Genomic DNA, 17,223 nt, shown 5'->3' on the forward strand with positions numbered 1-17,223 from the left:
CTTTATTCCCAAGCCTGGCGATGCAGAGGTAAGTCCTTACCTGTGCCGCAAGCCGCTCTGAAACACATGCGGTCACCGGGAGCAGGCAGTTCTGAGAACAGCCTTCATCAGACTGTTCTCGGAACTGCCTGCTCCCGGTGACCGCATGTGTTTCAGAGCGGCTCAGGTAAGGACTTTACCTCTGCATCGCCGGGCTTGGGAATAAAGATAGCAGATCGCATGTGTTCGTCGGCTAACTGGCCATCACTGTTCAGCACACATCCTTCCTCTGGGGGAAGCAGTCAGCTGCGCCAGACTCGGAGAGGTATGCGCGTGAATCCGGTGGGGGGAGTAGGTGTGGCGCATGAAGCGCTGAGGTTGGAGGACGGTGTGGGGCATGAATGTGCTGACAGCCCGGGGCGCAGTGATTACATGAGATGCCGGAATTTGAAAAAAAATCACGGGAGTTCACTCAGCACTTTCCTGCAGTTCACCTGCGATGTCTGAGACACCTACTCCCCATCAGAAGGCCCTGGACCCCTCTTCAAGCGCCAGTATTGTGAGTCCCCTGCGGGCGTTTTGAATGCTAGACGCCACTTTTCTGTAGACAAGCGTTCTAGCTCTATTTCCTAACTGGTTGTTCCTTTGTTTCCAGGGCACAAAAGACTCTAGATCAAAGTTAAAGATACTAAAATGTAATGCCTGCTCTAATAACCAAGTGACCGAACATACCGGAGGGCATAACAGGAGAATGGAGCGGCGCCCAGGGATAATAGTAAGTGCAGTGAGATCCCTGGGCGCCGCTGTACAGATCATGATACTTCGTTCACAATGTTTGGACCGATGAAAGGTCCTCTTTAAAAGAACAGCGCTACCATTTGAGGATTCCTCCCAACTAGGTGACCCAATGGACCGTAAAGCTGACTGGTTATTAAAAAAGGCCTGGGAATCGTCTATGTTCAGTGTAAAGGCTAACATAGCTGCAACATCCGTAGTTAGGGCCATGTACATCTGGTTAGGGGAACTGGATGAACATCTTAAAAACAAAACCCCAAGAGAAGAGATCAGAGATTCCTATCCCCATACTTAGATCCGCCACAGCCTTCTTAGCCGACGCCTCTGAGGAAAGAGGGGGCTCTATCAAATGCCGCCCGTAGGGCATTATGGATGAAAGCCTGGTCTGGAGACAAGGCTTCAAAGGCTAAGTTGTGTTCTATCCCCTTTTCAGGAGAGTTTGTTTTTGGCCCAACATTAGACAAAATATTGGAGAAGGCTGCGGATAAGAAAAAAGGTTTTCCGGAGGATAGGGATCAAAAGAAGAAGCCCTTTCGGCAATTTCAGCCCCATCAGAGATCATATGGGGGAAAAGGTAAAGCGGGCAGATGGAGCTACCCCAAAGGGGAAGAGGTAGGGGTTTCATCCTTAACCCTCAAAACAGACACTCTAATAAACAATGACGCCAAGGTAGGGGGGCAGCAGTGGCATCACGCTGTGCCCCCCCAACTAAAATGCCCCCCCCCCCCCCCAAGTGAGCCGCCGCACTGCCGCAGTCGGGTACAGGGAGATGAGTGCTTCCATTGCGCTCATCTCCATAGTAATCTGCCTGTGCTGCGGCGGTGCAGGGGAGGGAGACGCGTGTCCCTCCATCTGATAGGCTGTAGGCACAAGGCCGGCAGCCTATCAGAGGCCGGCGCGATGACGTCATCGCGCCGCCTGAGCCATACAGCGCAGGACACAGGCCTGAAGAGGCCTGCATCGCATCGCTGACATGGAAGTAAGTATAAGTGGTTTTTTTTGGTTTTTTTTTTACAATATTTTTACAGGCACAATAAGGGGGGCTCTTGTTACTGGCACATTGGGGGGCTTATTACTGGCTCATTGGGGGGGGCTTATTATTGGCACATTGGGGGGCTTATTACTGGCACATGATGGGGGCTTATTACAATACTGGCACATGATGGGGGGCTCTTGTTACTGGAACATTGGGGGGGCTTATTACTGGCACGTGATGGGGGCTGGGCTCTTATTACTGGCACGTGATGGGGGCTGGGCTCTTTTTACTGGCACGTGATGGGGGGCTGGGCTCTTATTACTGGCACGTGATGGGGGCTGGGCTCTTTACTGGCACGTGATGGGGGGCTGGGATCTTATTACTGGCACGTGATGGGGGCTGGGCTCTTATTACTGACACGTGATGGGGGGCTCTTGTTACTGGCACGTGATGGGGGCACTTATTACTGGCACTTGATGGGGGGCACTTATTACTGGCACGTTATTGAGGGCACTTATTACTGGCACGTTATTGGTGGGCACTATAAGGGCATCTACTGAGGCCACAAAGAAGGGGTATTTTATATGGGGGGCTCTGTACAGTAGCATTTTATACTGGGACACATGGTGGGTACTATGGGGAAGGGGGAGAGGAGTACTATGGAGTTATCTACGGGGGGCACTAAGAAGGAGTATTTTATACTTGCAAATTATGGGGGACACTGAGGGCATCTACTGGGGCACGATATATGGGGCATTTTATACTGGTACATTATGGGGGGCACTAGGAGGAAGGGGGGAGAGGAGCACTATGGGGGCATTTACTGGGGGCACTATATAGGGGTATTTTATACTGGCACATTATGGGGGCACTATGGGGACATTAGCTCAACTGGGGGCATTACAAGGGGGTATTTTTTGCATTGTCACATTATAAGGAGAATTATTTATACTGGGGGGCATTATGGTGGGCTTTATTACTCCCCCATGGTATGACCCCCTAGTAGAAGCACCAGCCTGTCCCTGCTCTGCTATACCTCTGCCCCTTCTCCAAATCCTTATTATGTGAAATATGTTTATGTTTTACACATATAGCCTACACTGTGCCACACAATATACAGTATACCTCTACACTGCCACACGATGTACAGTATACCTCTACACTGTGTAGTCTGTTCTATAAGCACCCTTGTTCTGTGGCGGCGGACAGAAAATAATCTGGAAGTGCCCCTCTCGAGACCAGGCTCTGGATCCGCCACAGTTTAGAAATGTCAAATGTACACTCCTGTGAAAGGCGGGGAGGGAGATCTGTGGATGACACTGTTATGGAGGGGGAAATGGGGATGACACTGTCATGGGGTGGATCTGTGGATGACACATATAGCATAAGATGCTATATACGGTATGTGGCATCCACAGATCCCCCCCATAGCAGTGTCATCCACAGATCCCCCTCCCTATAAAAATGTCATCCACAGGCAGCTAGGACATGTTGAAATCTGAGTATTTATTTTTATTTATTTTTTTTAAACCACAGACAGCAGGACTTTTCTTCCCTGTTGCGGTTTTAGGTATTGGGTAAAGTATCGCAGTATTTCTAAGCATACTTGTGTAAATGTATCGTTATTATAGCTGCCCCCCCTACTTTTGTCCTGGCCCCCAGTGTGGCTTTCCCCCCCCAAAATTTGAAAGCTAGAGACGCCACTGGGGGGCAGACTGTTAGGTTTTCTATCTTTATGGAAGCAGATCACAACAAATCCCTGGGCACTAAACATTATTTCACAGGGATACAGGATAGAATTCTCTTCAGTCCCCCCCTTCCCCCCCCAGAAGATTCTTAACCTCGTCCCAAGGCAGGTCAGATTTACCCAAGTTATGGAAGGGGGTTCAGGAACTTTTAAGCTCAGGGGTAATCCAAAGAGTCCCAGATCCAGAAAAAGGGGACGGTTTCTACTCAAACCTTTTTTCTAGTAAAGAATCCAGACCAGTACCATTATAAATCTAAAACCACTAAACAGATCCATTCTGTACAGAATATTCAAGATGGAATCGATCAGATCCACAATCCCGCTCATTCCGAAAGGGGCCTTCATGTCCTCAATAGACCTCAAAGATGCCTATTATCACATTCCCATCCACCATCTCTCACGGGAATTTCTACGTTTTACAATAAAAGATCCAAGAGGTACCTCACATCACTTCCAGTATGTTGCACTTCCATTCGGCATCTCTTCCGCTCACAGAGTATTCACAAAACTAGTGGTAGAAATGGTCGCTTACCTTCGCAAGGAAGGCTTAATCATTATCCCCTACCTAGATGACTTCCTGATTATCGCCAGGTCAAAGGGAGAGAATATAGCAGCAACCCAAAGATTCTTAAACGTCCTTTCAGAGTTAGGCTGGATTATAAACATAAAGAAGTCCTCCCTCACTCCATCAAAAAAGATAAGATTCCTAGGAGTAGAATTAAATTCGGACTCTCAAAAGACCTTCCTACCACAGGACAAAGCAGAATGTCTTATTCAAAAGATTTCGAGGTTTCAAAGATCTCACAAATGTTCCATACGAGAGGCGATGAGTGTCATCGCAATTCATACGATTTCCTTCTTTGTGTGGTGCCAAATCAATTAGAAGTATAAGTATGTGCATGCCATACAGCTTTCATAATGAGACCAGACACACTAGGTGGTTTCATGGGAAAGCACTTCATCATCCCCCTGAGCAAGACCCCTGTTTATTTAAAAATACATTCACATATATAGCAGACATGACATAACAAAAGGTGTGTTCCTTATGAAGAGACTATTTGCTCCTTAAAGGGATTCTGTCACCTCGTTTTCGGTTATAGAGCTGCGGACATGCACGGCTAGATCGCCGCTAGCATGTCCGCAATATACCGGTCCTATAGGGCTGTGTCCTTTTATTTTGTTTAAAAATGATTTTAGAGATATGTAAATGAGCTTTGTAAGGAGCCCAAGGGGCTGTACTAACCTTCCTGGTGCCCAGCACCCCCTATGTCCTCCGAATCTCCTCCTTTCGTCACAGTTAGATTGCTGTAATCTTGCGATGCGCAGTTCCTTCCCTGAGGCTGATGCCAGCACAGGAAAGGAACACTATACCGACACTGCGCATGCGCGAGCTCGCGCATCGCGAGTTTACGGCAATCTAACTGAGACGAAAGGAGGAGATTCGGAGGACATAGGCGGTGCTGGGCACCAGGAAGGTTAGTACATAGCTAATTTACATATCTCTAAAAAAAAATTTTTAACAAAATAAAAGGACACAGCCCTATAGGACAGGTATATTGCGGACATGCTAGTGGCGATCTAGCCGTGCATGTCCGCAGCTCTATAACCGAAAACGAGGTGACAGAATCCCTTTAACCTGATAGGAGTGGTTTCAGCAACTTCAACTGAGTTCATAGGTATATTTGAAAACTGTAATGTAATCCCCATTTTCCCCCTCCCTTATTGACCTTCTCATATATACAGTACAGACCAAAAGTTTGGACACCTCTTCTCATTCAAAGAGTTTTCTTTATTTTCATGACTATGAAAATTGTAGATTCACACTGAAGGCATCAAAACTATGAGTTAACACATGTGGAATTATATACATAACAAACAAGTGTGAAACAACTGAAAATATGTCATATTCTAGGTTCTTCAAAGTAACCACCTTTTGCTTTGATTACTGCTTTGCACACTCTTGGCATTCTCTTGTTGAGCTTCAAGAGGTAGTCCCCTGAAATGGTTTTCACTTCACAGGTGTGCCCTGTCAGGTTTAATAAGTGGGATTTCTTGCCTTATAAATGGGGTTGGGACCATCAGTTGCATTGAGGAGAAGTCAGGTGGATACACAGCTGATAGTCCTACTGAATAGACTGTTAGAATTTGTATTATGGCAAGAAAAAAGCAGCTAAGTAAAGAAAAACGAGTGGCCATCATTACTTTAAGAAATGAAGGTCAGTCAGTCAGCTGAAAAATTGGGAAAACTTTGAAAGTAAGGGCTATTTGACCATGAAGGAGAGTGATGGGGTGCTGCGCCAGATGACCTGGCCTCCACAGTCACCGGACCTGAACCCAATCGAGATGGTTTGGGGTGAGCTGGACCACAGAGTGAAGGCAAAAGGGTGTAACAGTACAGCCTGGATCACAGCGGCTCCCTGTGACGATACGCTGACTTGCGCTCCAGCGTGGAACGCACCGGCCGTCTGCGATGATACGCTGGCTTGCGTTCCAGCGTGGAACACAGCGACCACCTGTGTTGTTACGCTGGCTTGCGCTCCAGCGTGGAACGCAGTGGCTGCTGGGCCCTCCTGTGACTCCGCCCACTTACCGTCCGGCCCTTAAATAGAAGACAGGTGCTAAGCAGGGTGTTCCACTAATGGAGTGCGCACCCTGCTAGCTCCACTGCATCTGAGGACTCTGTCCACATATCCAGACCTGGATCCCTAACAACAGCGTGAAGGACTGTCTACCTTCTTGCCACTGGCTTCCCCACTGCTGGCTTCCTAGCCAGGAACAACTAACCACAAGTATATGCCTGTTACCTGCTCTGATTATTGTCCTGGAACTCTGAGTGGGGTGGTTCCTGACTGGTGTGAGACGATACTCCCAAACCAACTCTGAACCTACTGCATACTATATACTAAACTGTGGACATGCTCTGAACCTACTGCATACTATATACTAAACTGTGGACATGCTATACTAACTCTGAACCTACTGCATACTATATACTAAACTGTGGACATGTTCTGAACCTACTGCATACTATATACTAAACTGTGGACATGCTCTGAACCTATGGCATACAATATACTAAACTGAGGACCAGCTATATTCTAACCCTGAACCTATTGCATACTAGATACTAACTCTGAACTGTGCACAAGCTTATACTAACTTGTGACTCCTGTAATACTGGGAGACCTTCCTCTCCAGCAGTAATACTAAATAGATGGATAGCGGTAAATGATTTTGTTACCCCAAACTCTCCGCCCAAGACTGAGAGAGACGCCTGGGGTACATACTGAGTAACCGCGAATCCCACAGCCAAGAACAAGGGCAGTGGGATAATAGTGCATGTCCATTGCTTCCGCAGTTGAGATCCTAACTGATCAACTAGGTGCGTTACGTATTAGTGGAACCCACATGGATCCAGCGGAGGTTGCAGGTCACCTCGTCACCCTCACTAAGAGGGTGGAGACCCTCAATGTGACTATACAACATCTCCAGCTAGAAAACCAGGCAATACGGCAACTTGTCACTCAGGAGCCAGGACACCCCCGTGATGGACCAGAACCCAAGGTCAGCCCACCTGAGATATTCGCGGGTGACCGAAGGCAGTTCAGGGATTTCCTGAACGCGTGCAAACTAATGTTTGAGCTGCAGCACCGGACTTACCCAACTGACAGAACAAAAGTACTTACCATGATCTCATACCTCAGGGGGGAGCCCAGAGCATGGGCCAATACTTATTTAGAAAAAGAAGAGCCAGTCCTGGAATCCTTCCCTCTGTTCCTTGAAAAAATGGGCCTTCACTACGAGGACCATAGTAAACAGCTGACCGCTGAGACCGCTATACGCCGGCTTAAACAAGGGAGACGACCTGTAGAGGACTTTATTGCGGAATACACTCGCTGGGCCCGGGAGACTGAATGGAATGACCTCACTCTTAGGAATCAGTTCCGCCTAGGTCTTTCCGAGGCCCTGAAGGACGAATTAGCCCGAGGAGAATTACCACTTACACTTAATGCCTTGATGCAGAAGGCCACCACCATTGACAGACGGCTGAGGGAACGCAGAGCCGAGAGAGTCTCAGGCTTCACACCCAACCCAAGACCGTCCAGCCAGGGTCCTGCTGTAGAGATGATGGAGATTGGGGCGATCCGAGGTCCTCTGACCGAGAGAGAGAAAGCCAGGAGACGTAACCTCAACCTCTGTTTATATTGTGCGTCTGCTGACCATACCGTTGACGGATGCCCCGCGATACGTAAGAATTGCGAAGGTAAGAGCGGCACGTCTTGTACCTTAGGCAGTACAAAAAATAGTACTGGTGGTTACATATACACGTCTGTCACCTTACAGTGGGACCAAAACCGGATTATCGTTGAAGCCATGGTGGACACGGGAGCATCGGGGAATTTTATCGATATGCATCTGGTTGAGCGAAATAAAATTCCCCACATAATAAAAAACGTTCCGATATCCGTGAGTTTCATTGACGGTACCACTTCTAGTCCTATCCACAGTCAGACTCAACCCCTCATGGTGACATGTGAAAATAACCACACAGAATTCTTATCCTTTGATATCATACACTCTCCATTGTTTCCCGTGATTCTTGGGTTGCCATGGTTGCAAATACACCAGCCAGCCCTCCTATGGAAACAGGGGAGAGTTCAGTTAACGTCACCCTATTGTATGGAGACCTGCTTTCCTCTCAAATCTCTCATGCACGTGGGAGTGAACCAGGTCCCCAGCCAATACGCAGACTTTGCTGAGGTATTCAGCGCAAAGAAGGCGGAATCTCTTCCGCCCCATAGATCTTACGATTGCCCCATAGACTTGCTGCCGGGTAGTGAGATACCCACGGGTAGAATTTATCCATTGGCACAACCAGAACTTGTTCACCTCAAGCAGTACCTAGAAGAGAACTTACGAAAAGGTTTTATTCAGCCTTCAACCTCCCCGGCAGCAGCAGGGATGTTCTTTGTGAGAAACAAAGACTCAAGCCTAAGGCCCATTATAGATTACAGAGCCTTGAACAAAGTAACAATCAAAAATCGGTACCCCTTGCCACTAATATCCGAACTCATAGAAAGATTACAAACAGCAACAATCTACACCAAGCTGGATTTGAGAGGCGCATACAACTTAATTAGGATCAGAAAAGGTGATGAATGGAAGACAGCTTTCCGCACTCGGTATGGTCTCTTCGAGTATACAGTGATGCCCTTTGGGTTGTGCAACGCCCCTGCCACATTCCAAAATTTTATTAACGACATCTTTAGGGATCTACTGGACGTATGTGTAATCATCTATCTTGATGATATACTAGTGTATTCCGATAACTTACACGATCACAGGAAACATGTCCGTTGGGTTCTCGCACGGTTAAGTGTTCATCGCTTATACGTCAAACAGGAAAAATGTGTATTCGAGACTACCTCTCTTCCCTTCCTCGGATACATAATTTCACCCAAAGGTATCCAGATGGATCCCTCAAAAATCACTTGCATCCAAAATTGGCCGATTCCGGATTCCAGGAAAGCTCTTCAACGGTTCCTGGGGTTCTCAAACTTCTATAGGAAATTCATTAAAGATTTCTCCGCTACCACTAAACCACTAACCCGCTTAACTAGTGTCAACACGAAGTTCGTTTGGTCCAAGGACGCCCAATCAGCGTTTGAGTTATTAAAGAACAGGTTCACTACGGCACCGATACTGACTCTCCCAAATCCGAACCATCACTACGTGCTGGAAGTAGACGCATCCCAGGCAGCCATAGGAGCTGTTCTGTCCCAGCGAAGCTCTTTTTCAACTCCGTTACATCCTATCGGGTTCTACTCCCGGACGCTAAATACCGCCGAATTCAATTACCCCATAGGCGAAAAGGAACTCCTCGCCATAAAGTGCTCCCTGGAAAATTGGAGGCATTTACTTGAAGGATCAATACACCCCATCACAATTTATACGGATCACCGTAATCTACAATACCTGAAAACCAATAAAACATTATCAGGCCGTCAAGTACGGTGGAGTTTTTTTTTTGACAGGTTTAACTTCCAAATTACATACCGACCAGGCTCAAAAAATGGGAAGGCCGACGCCTTGTCACGACTGGCTGAAATTCGCACCTCAGACACGGCCCCCACATGGATCATTCCACCGAAGAAACTCGTCCTTGCCACCATAACGTTGGAAACCCAGCTCAAGGATGCTCTAATTAATGACCATGCTAACACCCCCCCTGGTCTTTCGCAGAACCAACAGGGTCTCCTTTACAAGGACAGCCAACTGTACATACCACCCTCCCTCACCAATCAGGTGATCAAACTTTGCCATGATTTACCCCTCGCGGGACATCCCGGCATTGCTAAAACCACAACCCTGATACGCAGGAACTTCTGGTGGCCAAAGATGACCAAACAAATTGAGGAATACGTTTCCACGTGCGAGACCTGTGCCTCATGTAAAACTGACAGAAACCGACCTTATGGTCTCCTAATGAGTCTTCCCATCGCCAACAGACCCTGGGAATGGGTCTCGATGGATTTCATAGTTGAACTTCCCCTTTCCAGAGGAAACAACACCATCATGGTGGTAGTGGATTTGCTGACTAAGATGGCACACTTCGTGCCCCTCAAGAAGTTACCCTCCTCCAAGGAAACGGCCGTGGTATTCCTGTCTAATATTATTAAGTTACATGGAATTCCTAGCCAGGTCATATCAGACAGGGGTTCGCAATTCGTATCCAAATTCTGGAGAGCACTTTGTTCCAGACTTCAAATCGACCACAGAATGTCTACCGCCTATCACCCCCAAACTAATGGGCAGACTGAAAGGGTGAATCAGTGTCTGGAACAGTATCTCAGATGTCACTGCTCATTTTTCCAGGATGACTGGGAGGGCCTACTTCCTCTCGCTGAATTCGCCTATAATAATTCTACAAATTCCTCCACATTACATACTCCATTCTTTGCTAATTACGGATTTCACCCTAGGTCTCTTCCTCAAACCAGCCTTCCCACAAACGTTCCAGCCACAGACGATTATCTGACCACTTTGCAAACTACCCTTAAGACGCTAAAAGACAACCTTCAACGGGCAAAAGAAAGACAGAAGTGTTACTACGACCGTCGTAGGAGAGAAAGTCCTCCCTACCAGGTCGGGGACTCGGTTTGGTTATCAACAAAAAACCTTCGGTTGGGGGTACCTTCCAAGAAATTGGGAAGACAATTCCTGGGTCCTTTTCCGATAGAAAGGATTATTAACCACAACACGGTGAGACTCACCCTTCCTCCGCGATTACAGGTACATCCCACATTCCACGTGTCACTACTGAAGCCGTTTAGATCTAGGCCGTTCCCATCAAGTGATCCTCGACCCTTGCCTCCGATAGAGGTCCAAGGAGAAGAAGAATTTAAAGTTGAGCAGCTCATTGATTCCAGAAGAAGACGGGGGAAGATCCAGTATCTCATTAGATGGAAGGGGTATGGTCCCCAGGATGACTCTTGGGAAGATGTGCAAAACGTTCATGCTCCCAGACTCCAAAGATTGTTCCATAGAAGATTTCCCAACCGACCCTCTCCTAGTGGGGTACCCCGGAGGGGTCCCTTTAAGGGGGGGGTACTGTAACAGTACAGCCTGGATCACAGCGGCTCCCTGTGACGATACGCTGACTTGCGCTCCAGCGTGGAACGCACCGGCCGTCTGCGATGATACGCTGGCTTGCGTTCCAGCGTGGAACGCAGCGACCGCCTGTGTTGTTACGCTGGCTTGCGCTCCAGCGTGGAACGCAGTGGCTGCTGGGCCCTCCTGTGACTCCGCCCACTTACCGTCCGGCCCTTAAATAGAAGACAGGTGCTAAGCAGGGTGTTCCACTAATGGAGTGCGCACCCTGCTAGCTCCACTGCATCTGAGGACTCTGTCCACATATCCAGACCTGGATCCCTAACAACAGCGTGAAGGACTGTCTACCTTCTTGCCACTGGCTTCCCCACTGCTGGCTTCCTAGCCAGGACCAACTAACCGCAAGTATATGCCTGTTACCTGCTCTGATTAATGTCCTGGAACTCTGAGTGGGGTGGTTCCTGACTGGTGTGAGACGATACTCCCAAACCAACTCTGAACCTACTGCATACTATATACTAAACTGTGGACATGCTCTGAACCTACTGCATACTATATACTAAACTGTGGACATGCTATACTAACTCTGAACCTACTGCATACTATATACTAAACTGTGGACATGTTCTGAACCTACTGCATACTATATACTAAACTGTGGACATGCTCTGAACCTATGGCATACAATATACTAAACTGAGGACATGCTATATACTAACCCTGAACCTATTGCATACTAGATACTAACTCTGAACTGTGCACAAGCTTATACTAACTTGTGACTCCTGTAATACTGGGAGACCTTCCTCTCCAGCAGTAATACTAAATAGATGGATAGCGGTAAATGATTTTGTTACCCCAAACTCTCCGCCCAAGACTGAGAGAGACGCCTGGGGTACATACTGAGTAACCGCGAATCCCACAGCCAAGAACAAGGGCAGTGGGATAATAGTGCATGTCCATTGCTTCCGCAGTTGAGATCCTAACTGATCAACTAGGTGCGTTACAAAGGGCCAACAAGTGCTAAGCATCTCTAGGAACTCCTTCAAGACTGTTGGAAGACCATTTCAGGGGACTACCTCTTGAAGCTCATCAAGAGAATGCCAAGAGTGTGCAAAGCAGTAATCAAAGCAAAAGGTGGCTACTTTGAAGAACCTAGAATATTACATATTTTCAGTTGTTGCACACTTGTTTGTTATGTATATAATTCCACATGTGTTAATTCATAGTTTTGATGCCTTCATAGTCATGAAAATAAAGAAAACTCTTTGAATGAGAAGGTGTGTCCAAACTTTTGGTCTGTACTGTATATATATATATTATAATTAATATATACGCGGTCCTCATGTCTCTAGGAGAGGAAGAATGGCTTCTAAGGTCAGCATCTAAAAGTTCTGTCCGACAACATAACAACAGTAGCATATCTAAAACACCAAGGGGGAACAAGATCCAACCCTCTAGGAGAAGTAGCAAGAAAGATTTTCTCTTGGGCACAACAAAATTCCCTATCGTTATCTGCAATCCACTTGAAGGGTTCCAAAAACATAGAGGCAGACTACCTCAGCAGGAAAAGAGAGGCAGTAGAGTGGTCTCTAAACAGGGTCATCTTCCGGAAAATAGTCTCCAGATGGGGTCGCCCAGAGATAGATCTATTTTCTTCAAAAGATAATGCTTAGCTAGATCTCTTTTGTTCCCTAGATCCAAGGGACAAGCCTTTGAGAGGGATATGCTTGTCCAGGGCCCTCTAATTCATTCAGATCCCCAGATATTCAAGTTAGCAGTATGGACCTGAAAGCGAAACATTGAGAAGATAGGGCCTTTCTGAAAAAGTGATCCTTACACTCAAGGCTAGTAGGAAGATTTGGAAAAAGTTTTGTTACTGGCTCGGAGATAACCATTCTGATACATACTTTTCCCCTTTTAGCAAAATTTTAGATTTCTTGCAGAACGGTCTAGAGCTAGGGCTAAGACCCAGTACGCTTAAAGTGCAGATATCTGCTCTGAGCACCTTCTTTGATACTAGCCTAGCTGAACATAGGTGGATAAGAAGATTCATCAAGGCAGCGGTTAGATTAAGGCCTACTCTAAGGTCCAGAGTTCCCATGTGGGATCTGAACACAGTACTTGAGGGATTAACAATGCCCCCTTTTTTCCTTTATCCAACATATCGTTAAAACATCTATCCCTAAAGAGACGACCTTCTTAATAGCTATTACTTTGGCTAGGCGTATTGGGGAGTTATCGGCCCTCTCTTGCAGAGAGCCATATCTTCAGATTCTGGAGGACCATATTCGTCTCAGATTAGATCCAGGTTTCTTGCCAAAGATGGTCTCTTCCTTCCACCGAGACCAGGAGATATTCTTGCCTTCCATTCCCATTCACCAGGAGAGGGAGATGGAAGACAAGATGAGACTCTTAGACGTTAGAGAGACGGTTATTCAGTATCTGGAGGCCAGCAGAGAATTCAGAAAGGACGATAACTTGCTGGTCCAATTCTCAGGTAGGAATAAGGGGAAGAAACTTACTAGGTCCTCCTTAGCCAGGTGGATTAGATCCACTATTGAATGCTGTTACTCCATCCAAAATAAGTCCTGCCCGGGGTAGTTAGAGCTCATTCTACTAGAGCCACCGCCTCCTCTTGGGCAGAAAAGGGTGGAGTTCCCCTAGATGAGATCTGTAGGGCCGCAACTTGGTCAGGTGTAAATACCTTCATTAGACACTATCGCCTTAGTCTGCCTGATTGTACGGAAATCCAGTTTGAAAAACCGTAATTAGTCTTACCGGTAATTCTGTGTCCTTGAATCCACCATGACGGCCCATACTAACCCCATCCCAAAATATATATATATATATTTAAAAAAAAAAAAGGAAGAGGGTAATGGAAGAACCCTTTTATTCAGGGGTATGAAGTAATATCCTATTTTCTCTGTTCACCTACCTTGGTAATTTGTTAAACACTGAGGGAGTGGAGGGGTGGGGGTGGGGGAATTTAAACTCTCTCTGTGTGTTCCTGCCCCTACAGAGGTCAAGGGTCAATCTCATTGTGACCGTCATGGTGGATTCAAGGAAACGGAATTACCGGTAAGACTAATTGCGTTTTTTTTTGGCCCTTGGAATTCCTTCAGTCTGACATTGGCCCCCCAACCAGGAAAGGTTGTGCACCCCTGCACTATGCTGTGGTGTCAACAGAGCCTTAGCTTTATGATGCTCTTCTGCAGGGATCAGCAATCTTTTGCACTCCAGCTGCTGTGAAACTACAACTCCCAGCATGCAAATATACTTGGCTGTTTTAACTCCCATAGAAGTGAAAGGAGCACTCAGAGTTGTAGTTTCAGAAGACTTGGCGTGCCGTAAGTTGCTGATCTTCTCCATGTGACAATTTATGGTAGATGTGACCTAACATAGGAATGAAAGCTTTGTTAGAAAAAAGTTTCATCAAATACCAAATTTCTTTTCCTAGGGATAAGGACTACAGCTGAGCGAAGCACCTTTGGATGCTACTTCCGAAGCTTTTTTGCTAAAAAAAAATCGTTATAATACCGTATGGAGATTCATCACCATGCAGTATTAGAATGTATGGGCTCTGATGAGCCGAAGTAAGTTATTCACAAAGTCGTGCGAGACTTTGTTGAATAACTTCGTAATTGATTATTATAGTGAAGATCCTTGGAACCAAGATCTGCAGAGTTTGGTTCAGAATTTTCAAGTGTTTTTTCACTGTAATCAATTACCAAGGTTATTCAACGAAGTCTTGCGCAACTTCCTGAATAATGGAATTTGCCTCATTGGAGCCATACATTTTAACCGCCTCCGGACCGCCTAACGCAGGATCGCGTTCCGGAGGCGGCAGCGCTGCGCAGAGTCACGCATATACGCGTCATCTCGCGAGACGCGAGATTTCGCTCAAAGCCGGCCCGCGCATGCGCATCGCGGGCCGGCAAAAGTTAGAGGACAAGTTCGTCACCAGCCTGCCAGCCACGATCATTGGCTGGCAGGTTGGCGATTTTCAAAAAAACGAATCACAAGCCATATAACAGATCATATTAGTAAATATGATCTGTTATATGGCTTGTCTGCTCCTCTGCTGGTCCTTTTCGTCGGTTGGTTCCAGCAGAGGAGCAGAGATCACTGTGAGTACCCACCAACACTACACCTTAGCCCCAGATCACCCCCATCACCCGAATTAACCCCTTGATCGCCCCTGTCAATCACCTAGTGAAAGGAAAAAAGAGATCAGTGTAAACTGTCACTTTTTTTTTTCACTGGTATTGACTGTTAGGTTTTAGGATAGTTTAGGCCCCTTGGTTAGGTAGTTTAGCGATTGTTTAGCGCACAGCCCACCGCACCGCAGTCACTTATTCGCTGTTTAGCGTATCGCTAATCAGCATTTGTACATTTATAGTATCTGTAAGTGATCAAAACTGATCACAGTCAGATCTATAATTGTATTAGAGTCACCTTAGTTCGCCCCCTCCACCCAAAACGCAGTGTTTGCCCGATCAGGCCTGATCGGTCGCCCACACGTGCGTTCACCCACACCCGCCCCACCGCAGTGACAAAAAATATATATTTTTTTGATCACTGCACAATCACTTTCCAAGCGCTGCGGCGATAAAAAAATCAGTTTTGATATTTTTTATCAACCGCAGCGGCCTCCGGTACTTCGCTAGCCTCCCCTTTGTAAGACAGGCTTGCTTTTTTTCTTGGGTAGTCTCAGGGAATACCCCTAAATTTAGTAGTCCAAATGTCAAACAGGGGGTATTCTTCTGAAGAGGCCTACAGGATTCTGACCCAGTCGGATGAGGAATGGGAACCCTCATCTGACGAATCTAGCGGGTCAGAATATGAACCTGTAGAAAGCAGTGGCACTCTGACCCAAAGTTCGGACGAGGAGGTGGAGGTCCCTGATAGCACCAGGCGTACCCGGCCCCGTGTCGCTAGACCACAGGTTACGCAGGATCCGCTTCAAGAGCAGCAGAGTGGGGCTGGCGCTGTCGGATCACGTGGTGAGGCATACACCAGCAGCGCAGCCCTCCCTGGACCTAGTACCAGCACTGCCGTACAACATGGTGAAGTGGCGAGCACCAGAAGGGCAGTTAAAGCTGGTACGGTGGCACGTGCAGTAGTTACCCCGTCGCAGCCACCGCACAGACAGGCCCGTAGAGCCCCTAGAATTCCTGAGGTGCTGGCAAACCCTGATTGGCAGTCACCAACTTCAGCCGCACCATTAGTTCCCCCTTTCACCGCCCAGTCTGGAGTTCGGGTTGAGACGGCTCAGATCGGTTCGGCCCTGGGATTTTTTGAGCTGTTCTTGACTGCGGAGCTCTTGGACTTAGTCGTGGCAGAGACAAACCGGTATGCCACACAATTTATATCCGCCAACCCGGGAAGCTATTATGCCCAGCCTTTCCGGTGGAAACCAGTCCAAGTTTCCGAAATTAAAATTTTTCTGGGCCTTCTCCTCAACATGGGTCTAACCAAAAAGCATGAATTGCGGTCAAATTGGTCCACGAACCCGATTCATCACATGCCCGTGTTCTCTGCTGCTATGTCCAGGGCACGATTTGAGGCCATCCTGCGTTTCCTGCATTTTAGCGACAACACCACCTCCCGTCCCAGAGGCCACCCAGCTTTTGACCGGCTCCACAAAATTCGGCCCCTCATAGACCACTTCAACCAGAAATTTGCAGATTTGTATACCCCAGAGCAAAACATCTGCGTAGACGAGTCCCTAATACATTTTACCGGGCGCCTTGGCTTCAAAAAATACATCCCAAGCAAGCGTGCCCGGTATGGGGTCAAATTGTATAAGCTCTGTGAAAGGGCCACAGGCTATACCCACAAATTTCGGATCTATGAGGGAAAAGATCAGACCCTGGAGCCGGTCGGTTGCCCTGACTACCTGGGGAGCAGTGGGAAGACAGTCTGGGACTTGGTGTCACCCTTATTTGGCAAGGGGTACCATCTTTATGTGGACAATTTCTACACAAGTGTGGCCCTCTTTAGGCATTTGTTTCTAGAACAGATTGGCGCCTGTGGCACCGCGCGAACTAGTCGCGTGGGCTTCCCCCAACGGCTCGTTACCACCCGTCTTGCAAGGGGGGAGAGGGCTGCC

This window comes from Bufo bufo, chromosome 9, assembly GCF_905171765.1.
Source record: "Bufo bufo chromosome 9, aBufBuf1.1, whole genome shotgun sequence".
Lineage (NCBI taxonomy): Eukaryota > Metazoa > Chordata > Amphibia > Anura > Bufonidae > Bufo > Bufo bufo.